This window comes from Delphinapterus leucas, chromosome 4 (assembly GCF_059928025.1).
Source record: "Delphinapterus leucas isolate spDelLeu-1000000601 "Yukka" chromosome 4, BTC_Dleu_Yukka2, whole genome shotgun sequence".
Classification (NCBI taxonomy): Eukaryota; Metazoa; Chordata; class Mammalia; order Artiodactyla; family Monodontidae; genus Delphinapterus; species Delphinapterus leucas.
In genome coordinates this window covers 85114608-85123476 of record NC_143132.1, presented here as the reverse complement: position 1 = coordinate 85123476, position 8869 = coordinate 85114608, and the positions used below count along the sequence as shown (strand labels likewise).

General features: G+C 38.5%; 1 pseudogene across 1 annotated transcript; it reads right to left on the bottom strand.

Moving 5' to 3' along the window:
• Window positions 1-554: 554 nt before the first annotated feature.
• On the bottom strand, window positions 555-2293 carry LOC149749382 (signal transducer CD24 pseudogene; annotated as a pseudogene). Its single transcript, XR_016393069.1, has 2 exons — window positions 1618-2293; window positions 555-652 (listed from the first exon to the last, which is right to left on the bottom strand). The product of XR_016393069.1 is annotated as a signal transducer CD24 pseudogene (transcript).
• Between the last annotated feature and the right edge of the window lie 6576 nt (window positions 2294-8869).

Here is an 8869-nt window from a genome sequence, read left to right as displayed (position 1 = left end):
TGTTTATATTTCTTCTTCTGTCATTTGCTCTTTTATATTCTCTGCCAATTGTATTAGTTTCCTGTGGCTGCTGAAACAAATTACCACAAACTTGTCGGTTTAGAACAGAAATTTATTTTGTCACCTTCTGGAGACCAGAAGTTAAAATCAGTATCGCTGGACAGAAATCGAGGTGTCAGCAGGGCGGCACTCCCTCTGGGGACTCTAAGGGTAAATGCATTCCTTGTCTCTTCAACTTCTGATGGCACCAGCTGGGTCATTCCAACTTTCAAAACTAGCATCTTCAAATATCTCTCTGCTCTGTCTTCATATTATCTTCTCCTCTCTGTGTGTAAAATTCCTCTGCCTTCCTTTTGTAAGGCTACATATGAGCACATCTAGGGTCCACTCAGATAATCCTGAATAATCTCCCCATTTCAATATCCTTAATTTTTTTTTTTTTGCTCTTTCAGCCATCTTTTCATTTACAGTTTGTGTTTAATGCAAATCAATTCCATAACAAGAGAAGTTACTATGAATCAAAGCATAAATACACAAACAATATACAATCCAAAATAGATGTACAGCATTCGGGCATGAAACAAAAGAGAATGTTCATTCACACACACAGTAGCTTGAGGTCTGTTGGATATGGTTGTTCCAGTGTAGATTTCTAAAGATGGAAAAAAAATGACTGGTTATCAAGACTACTGTGGCCATATTAGATTTCGGAACATCTAAGCATCAGTGTGTGACCATGCGAACAAAAGACTTTAGGGAGTGTCTATTTTTAAAAAGGTTTCTGTGCATCAAGGCAGTTGTGAAAAGATTTACTTTCCAAAATCAAGCCCATTTTAGGCTTAGGACCAGGTTCTAACTACCTAAAAATATTGAATGATAACATAAAGTGTTCCAAATGTGGCTATTCTGATTCAGTTTAAAAAGAAGTATTTACAGAAAAGAGTATAAAAGTTTTTCTGAATTTAATGTAAGCAAGCTTCCAGTCTTCCCTTGCCAAATATATTTGATTTATAGTTTAGCTCCTTCACATATTTGCCTTTTTAATTTCAAGATTTGTCAATCTTACCTTCAAAACAGATCATTTTTTAAACTGTAAAAAGTATTCGACATATGCAGAAATAAAAAGCATTTTGAATTAGTTGAGATCAATGTAATTCTACTCTTTGTTATCTGTTTAGCTAAATGAATCTACTGCTCTTTTTGAATAAGAATAGTTGATAAATATATAAGCAAAATGTACTCATTATGCTTGGATTTGGGGTAGATTCCAATCCATCATTGCCCTGGTACATATCAATGACTATATAAAAATTCAAATGCAATGTCAAACCCAAACCCCAAGGGAAAGAAAGAGTTCAGCTCCCAAGAGAACAGCGATAGCTTAACATAAAATTTTCTCTAGAGTACATCAGCATTAAATTAGTACTGCTGAAACAACACATTGAGGATTTACAGTAACACCTGGAAGTTCCTTCTAATGTACATATAAATAGAATCACAGAAGCTTTGTTTTATCTCATTGTTTTATGGCTTTATAAATTTAATGAACAAATGAAAACTGAATCTCTGTTCCACATCCCATTCTTTACCTCTAGGTAAGATAAAATCTATTCTCACTTTCAAGGTAGAGTTTTATGTGTCCATACTTCTTAAGCCACATTTAAGGAAATCATCTCTTAACTAATTTTGGATGTTGTCTCTCTTCATCTTGTACAGGAAACTCCAGCAGATTTAATATTGGCATTCGTCATCTAGTCAAACCCTTCACATGCTCTTCAAACCAATCAAATTTGGGATCCTCAACAGTTTCTGTCAATAAAATAAGGTGTGGAACTAGCAGATTCATTCAATGAAGACCTGTTTTTTTTTCCCTTGTCACACTGGATGTCTGGATGCCATCTGAATTGGGTTTAGAGGATGGGAAGTATAGATGTTTCTTGGCCTGAGTCTCTTAACAGTAGAGATGTAGAAGGGAGAGCGAGATCACCAAGAGACTGCTTGTTGACTGCAGAGTACCGTCACTTGCCTTGGTGGTGGCATTCGCTGGATTGGGGGCAGCTGAGGTATGCTGGGAGGAATTACTTGAAGGCGTTACAACAGTTGTTTGATTTGAATAAATCTGCGCAGGTAAGAGCAGTGCCAGAAGCAGCAGCCCCAGTCCAAGCCTGGCCACCATCGCTTTGCCCATGTCCGCTCCGTCGGTGCGCAGCACGTCTCACTGGATGCAGGGTACGTGAAGGATCGCTGGCTCCGGGCGGGCGCAGGCAAGGTGGGCAATATCCTTAATTTTTATTCTTGTCTTCTAAGAGTTCCCTGCCCAACATTCCTGCTGCAAATAGAGTAATATTCACAAATTCCAGAGATTAGGCTGTGGATATCTTTTGGAGGGCCATTTTTCTGTCTATCACACTCATTCTTCATTGCTTTTTTCTTTTAAAAAAATGGATTACATTGGAATAATTTTAGATTTAGGAAATGATGCAGAAGTAGTACAGAATGCTTCCATATACTCTTCCCCCAGTTTCCCTAGGATGATTTTTTAAATGTTTTATTTCTTAACAATATTGTTTCAGGATTTCAGGAGCTAATAAGATTGGATATAGTGTTTACTTTTAGGCCAAAATATGTTGAAAAAAGCCTATATTGTACTTTTTTGTTTAAAGTGAGATCTCCATTATCTATATCCTACTTTTCTAAAGCAAGGAGAGAGAAGACAACCATAATTGTGTCTAACAAAGGAATTGACTGATAACAAGCATGGGGTTCACACATTTCCAGTTGAAACAACAACTGGAAAGAGTCAAGACTGACAAACATGGGTAAGAGTTCTAGTAATTTTAATATGATAATGCTCCAAATTTATTTTTTACCTTGCCAATAAATTTCCATATACTAGATTCTGTTTCATATATACTCAAGAACAGCTTGGGTTACAGCAGAAATTAATACAACATTGTAAATCAACTATACTTCAATAAAAGAACAGCTTGGGATACTTTAAGATTTTTATCAGAAGAAGGAATCAAAAGTAACAAGTTCATTTTGTGAGTCAGGGTACACTGAGAAAAGGTACAGCTTGGGTGCCCCATTTACTAGTCCCATGCCGTGCCATTAAATTACACATCGAACATACTGAATTAGTTATACATTGTTTATTGAAAATTATCCAATGTGATTTGATCCAAACTCTAAAGAATGTCAGTACATCTAGGGATTCAGCTAAGTCAGTCTAAATTGCGTTCAATTTCAGGCATTTGGTGGTGTGGGCAAATGATCAATTGGTTTGACATTCATTTTCATTTGATCTCTGAGACCAGACACTTATCACTACATAGATTTGACTATAGAGATCTGTGGACTGATTTGATAGCATCAGGTAAACAGAAGATGGCATTCTATCTGAAGACTGGAATTTGGGGGTGATGATACCTTTGGCTTCTTTATGACCATGGAGAATCAAGCTGGTGCTCTTAGTGTAGGTAGCAGAACAAGCATGTTTCCCACTGGGCCATCTGGAGAAAGCTACTGGGTGAATGGTATTATATATGATGTACAAGAGACAAATAGAAAAGCAAACATTTTATTCAAGTTTGAGATCTCAGAGCTCCTTGGGCCACCACCATCTTCAAATACTGTTTTCTCAATGGCTTTGGGCCAATTACTTAGCCCCTTTACCTCAGCTTCTCAACTGGTGAAATGGAGACTGTTATAGTGTGATTAATTTATCTCCTAAGGGAGTTGTTTATATTAATTAACTGCTGTTAAGAGCTTTGAAGATGAAAAGTGCTAACTGCTTATGCCATGATTAGCCATGGAATAGTGGAATATGATAACTGCTTCACTAGATAAATGACTAAACCTGATATACACAAACTGTGAAATCTGTGGGAGGAGTAAAGACCCAGGGCAATGAGACAGCTGAGGAATCAATCTCATCAAGAAATACATTAGTTACACTTGAGCCTTGGTTTAAGCCGTTTAAACTACCTTCTGAAATACATGTTTGAAGTGTCATAACACTGGCACCACATTTTGCTTTGTCAATACCCATAATGACATTTCTTTCCTGTACATATTTTCCCCATAAACCCAACTAATCTACCTTGACTCATATTCTAAAAAGTTATCAATTATTCTCAATTACCCTTTGCATGTGCACTTACATACACCCACAGACAGCACACAAATTGCTATGGTTGACAGGGCAGGACATTCTGCTTTTTATTTGTATTGTTTGAAGCAAACCAAACACATTAGTGGAACATAAACGGCCACTGCTCTGAGTCAATGAATATTTAAGGATATTAATTTACTTCCTCTAATAGTCTTTAAGAAATTTAAAAAAAAACATATAGAACAAAGGAATAAAATGTCAGACTTTAAGCTTGAGCTCTTGCTAAGGGCTATGTTTTACAGTTGAGTGTATCATTACCTACCTAGTTATGAGGTCGTATTTCTGCACAGTTCATTAGAATTTATCTTTAATTTTATAGCAAACCATAAGTGAAAAGCCAACATGTCTTGGTCAACATTTATTGCAGTGGCATATTTATTTCAAGGGCACATGTTAAAGAAAACTAAAAAGACGAAGTATCTCCAAAGTTCTTTGAATTAGAATTCTTGGTGATACTTTAAAGTGATATTTCGTTCAGGGTACCATTTTGGGAAACTCCTCTAGCATTCTAATTATTCACAGATAATATGCAATTTCATTTTGTTTTGAGACAATTCACAAACTTAAAAAAAATTTTTTTTCAATTTTTGTTTCTATGTTTTTTAGGTATATGCCTCTTTATTTAAAAAAAAGATTTAAGGCACACTCCTTTATTAGGGAAAACACTTTCTGTATATTGCAATTTAATTCTTAAAGCTTTTATTTGGAGTGGGATATGAGAAAGCACAAATTTAAATCAATTCTCATTTCAAAAACAGTCACTGAATACTTCATATTCATGCTTAAGAAGTGTCGCAATGTAGTGAAGAGAATGCCGAATTTTGAGTCCAGAAAACCTGATTTTACATCCACACTCTAGCACTTTCTTGGCAGTGCAACTCCGACAAATCATTCGACCTCAGTGTTTCCATCTATAAACTGGGACTAATAATGCCTTCATCACAGATTTACTCTAAGGATTAAATGACCAGACTTTATGAAAGAGTGCCTGGTATCTGGTAGGCACTACATGACATTTTATTTATACTTTTCGGCCAATAGAATCCAGTAGAGATCCCTGCCAAAGGGCCATTATAGATTATCTAAAATCTCAGGTTTGCCTCACTTCTATGTTTCTGAGAATAGTTCATTCTTGAATAATTTCCACAACTGTAATGTACCTGTATCTTTTTCGTGCTGTGAGTCGTGATACTCATATTAAAAGCTAATTTGCTCTTAAAGAATTTAATCTTAAGAAAAAAAGATTATCCCCAATGATTCTTCAATTGAGAATTCAATGATATAAAATCTCACCAGGTATTTTATTACTGTCTTTCCAAAAAAAAGGTAAGTTTGCAGAGTGGTGAGCTGAGGATATGACTCTATGACTTGGGTTTGTTTCACGACTTAGATTTTAAAAACCTTTAATCTATGTGTCCCTGAATCCACCGTTTTCAGGCTCCAGCTACTATTTCAAGGAAGAAAACATCAGTCCTTTAGCACAAATGACAAAGAAATCCTCGTCTAACCTTAAAAAGAGAGAGGAATGGGGTAGGTGGTAAACCTAACAGAGGAATAAGTCTTTTCGGAATTCAAGCCCAAATAAGTATTTGAACAGGAATGGTATCCTCATGTGTGTGGTGAAAAATAGGTCCGTTTCAGGCCGCACATTTTGGCTGCCTGGCCAGTTGACTTTATCACCTCGGGATCACTGGGCTTTCAGACGTCTTCCCACGGGTGTCACCCCGCGCATGCGCACACCCCTACCCCAGTGCCGAGGCTGCAGGCCCAGGCGCGTGAATTGCGCCCAGGAGCATCCCCTGACCCAGCCCGCCCTTGCTCAGACGCCTTTCTTGGACCCTCGCTTCAATTCCCCCACCCTGTTTTTGAAACACTCTCCATTAAATGCCATTGTAGTCGCCTCTACTTGGTCACATCCCTGGAAGTCAGAGTTCTCTGCACAGCACATAGAACTGACAATGTTTCTATTCCAGATTGAATTCTGCTTTCCTTATTTCAGTTGTATGGTAAAACTCCACACATTTGGATTGAGAGGAGACACAAGAGGCCAGTTCAAGTTTTTGAGAGTTTGGATTGCAGGCTATATGGAAAAGAAACGTAGACCATAGCAGCCTGGTAAGTACAGATCTTTAGCAAGTTCAGTTTATTCATATACTGCGGCGGGGGCAGGTTAAAATGCCATTTGGGGGGTAACTTAACAATCATAAGTGTGGACACTGCCCAGGTTGCCCTCTCATTGGTTAGTGAGTTCAAGAAGGAAGGAAGTGGGTTCAAGAGATTATTTCTGAGGGCAGAAGATTCTGCTTGGTACCAGTATGAAGAGTCCCACCACCAGTGGTCCCAGTCCCATGACCTTATATGACAAATGCCCAAAAGTCGGTTTGAAAAATGTCATTATACTCTCATATGAAATAAAAATGCCAGAAACAAATTGTTGTCTAAATGGGAACCATCTGTTGTTTATAAGTACTTTTAGGTATCTGCAATGTTTTCCGAAAATAAGTAATTTTGCTTGCTTTTTGAAAGTCACTCTATGATGAAAATGGTTATGTCATATGTTTCTTTTTAGCTCACCTCAGCCTTTAGCTTTTAGAGATTAATAATTCTAATTTTTTTTTTTTTAAGTAAAGTAACAAATCATTGTGTGTTATTCACACTTTGATCTGTTTGCCTTCTTGAACTGGATCCCTATACTCACCATATACTTTGTTCTTCCAGGTTGACTTTGGGAGAGCTGGAAAGGCCTAGGTTTTCAACGGTCAAATAGTTGTAAAGGCAGTGAATATGATATTTTTTTTACTAGTAACCAGTACCCAGGTTATTAGAGTAGAGGCTGGAATAAATAACCAATTTAAAAATAAGAAGAATAGTTTAATTCTTGCAAAGCATTCACCCAAATTTGCAAAGCTAGGGTCTAATGAACCTGTCCTTGACTTCACGGATGAATTGTGAGCTTTTTATCCAGGTTGATGGGATTAAATGAGATAATGTCTGTAAAGTGCTGGCACAGAGTCTGGCACACAGAAAGCACTAAATAAATAAAAACAGTTATAACACTGTTAAAACAAGCCTCCAGATTTCATTCAAATCAAAGAGAAGGGAGACGTGGAAGACCATGTCAACCACTGCTCCTGTAGCTGTTTTGCCGTGCTCCAGTGTGTGAGATACGTATTTCTCTGGAACTTCTTGGATCACTATGAAAAGATCTCCCTCCTTAATACTCAGATTTACTCTGGAAGGACAGACCAGCACAGCACATCTCAGAGGGCATTGACTTGTCCTGTTCTGGCACCAACTATATGCCAGTAAGAATAGTGTGAGTTTAACTGACAGAAAGGTGAAGTTCTGGGGGCATGTCATCACTTGTGTCCCCCTAAAGTCAATATCAGTCTTAGCTGGCAACTTCCCTCCATCCAGGCTTAAGGGTTTCCCAGGATATTGTCATCAGTTCACAACTCACTTCACTGCCCTGACCCCATTCTTGACTAACCTGCTATGTAAGAACCACAGCTTCCAGTTGTTGCCCAAGACTGGGAGATGGGCTGGACTCTGAAAGGTGTTTTACGAGAGGGCAGCTCTTGCTCTGGCTGGATTTATATGCAGAAGCTTCATTGGGGAGGCAAACTGTTCAAACGTGTGAGGGGGCAGGGTAGAGAGCAGACAGGAATATGGCTGCCCAGCCTGAAACTGGCCCGTATCCTAGACTGCCATTAACTTCTCCAAAAGTGAACTCCAATGACCAACAACTTCAAGCTGACCTTTAGGACTTAGCAGCAATGTCAAATTACTAGATTCTATCAGGACCTAAAACGTCTCTGGAGGCATTTGGTCTGCAAACTCAGTGAGTAGCCAGCCATCCATCCCACTTTTGTGGCCATTCTGATTTCAGGAAGATGGTTGTCTTGATAGCAGCAAGAGGACCATCTTCTGTCATTTGTATGTTCTGTTTTTCTGTCTTCATGGGTTGATATGGGGCAGTCATAGGTGAGTGTGTGTAGAATGGGGGGTGCAAATGGGGGGGTGGGAGAGCAGAGATTAGATGGGGAGAAAATGAGCTCAAATGGAGAGTATGGATTTCATGAGCCTAAACCAAGACAACTGGGGCAGTGAGGCAGACCTAGGGGAAACTGAAATCTCAGCCTTCCAGAGGAGAATTCAGCATCCTGATTATTGCCTCAGGCTAAGGCTGAGAGCAAGTTGGTAGGCATGGCTTTTCCACCCATTTTACTGAACGTTAATTCTTTCCTTCCTGCCTCACTTCCACCATTCTCATTATATTACTTCTGTGGCTTTAAAAAGACCCAAAAGATATGCACCAGGCCGTTAATACTGGCTAGTATAGGAGGGAGGGAGAGGATATAATTCACTTTTAAAACTCTATATTTTTGGATTATATTACTTGTTGCCTTAAGCATTCATTACTTTTGAAATTAAAAAAAAAAAGTTGATAAACACATTGTCTTTCCCCTACTGCTTCCTTCCCCCAAGTCTTCTGGTTCTTTCCATTCCAGCCCAATAAAAATGTCTATTTCCCAACTACTGCCTTCTCAGCAAGATAGTGATCAAACTATTTGGTTAAACTAATTCCACTAATGTGTGTGTGAGAAGTGTTGTTGGGTGATGTTGACATTGACGATTACCCAAAAAGTGTCTGGAGGGCATTTGAAGAGCAGTTGGCCTGGGTGGTAATCCCGC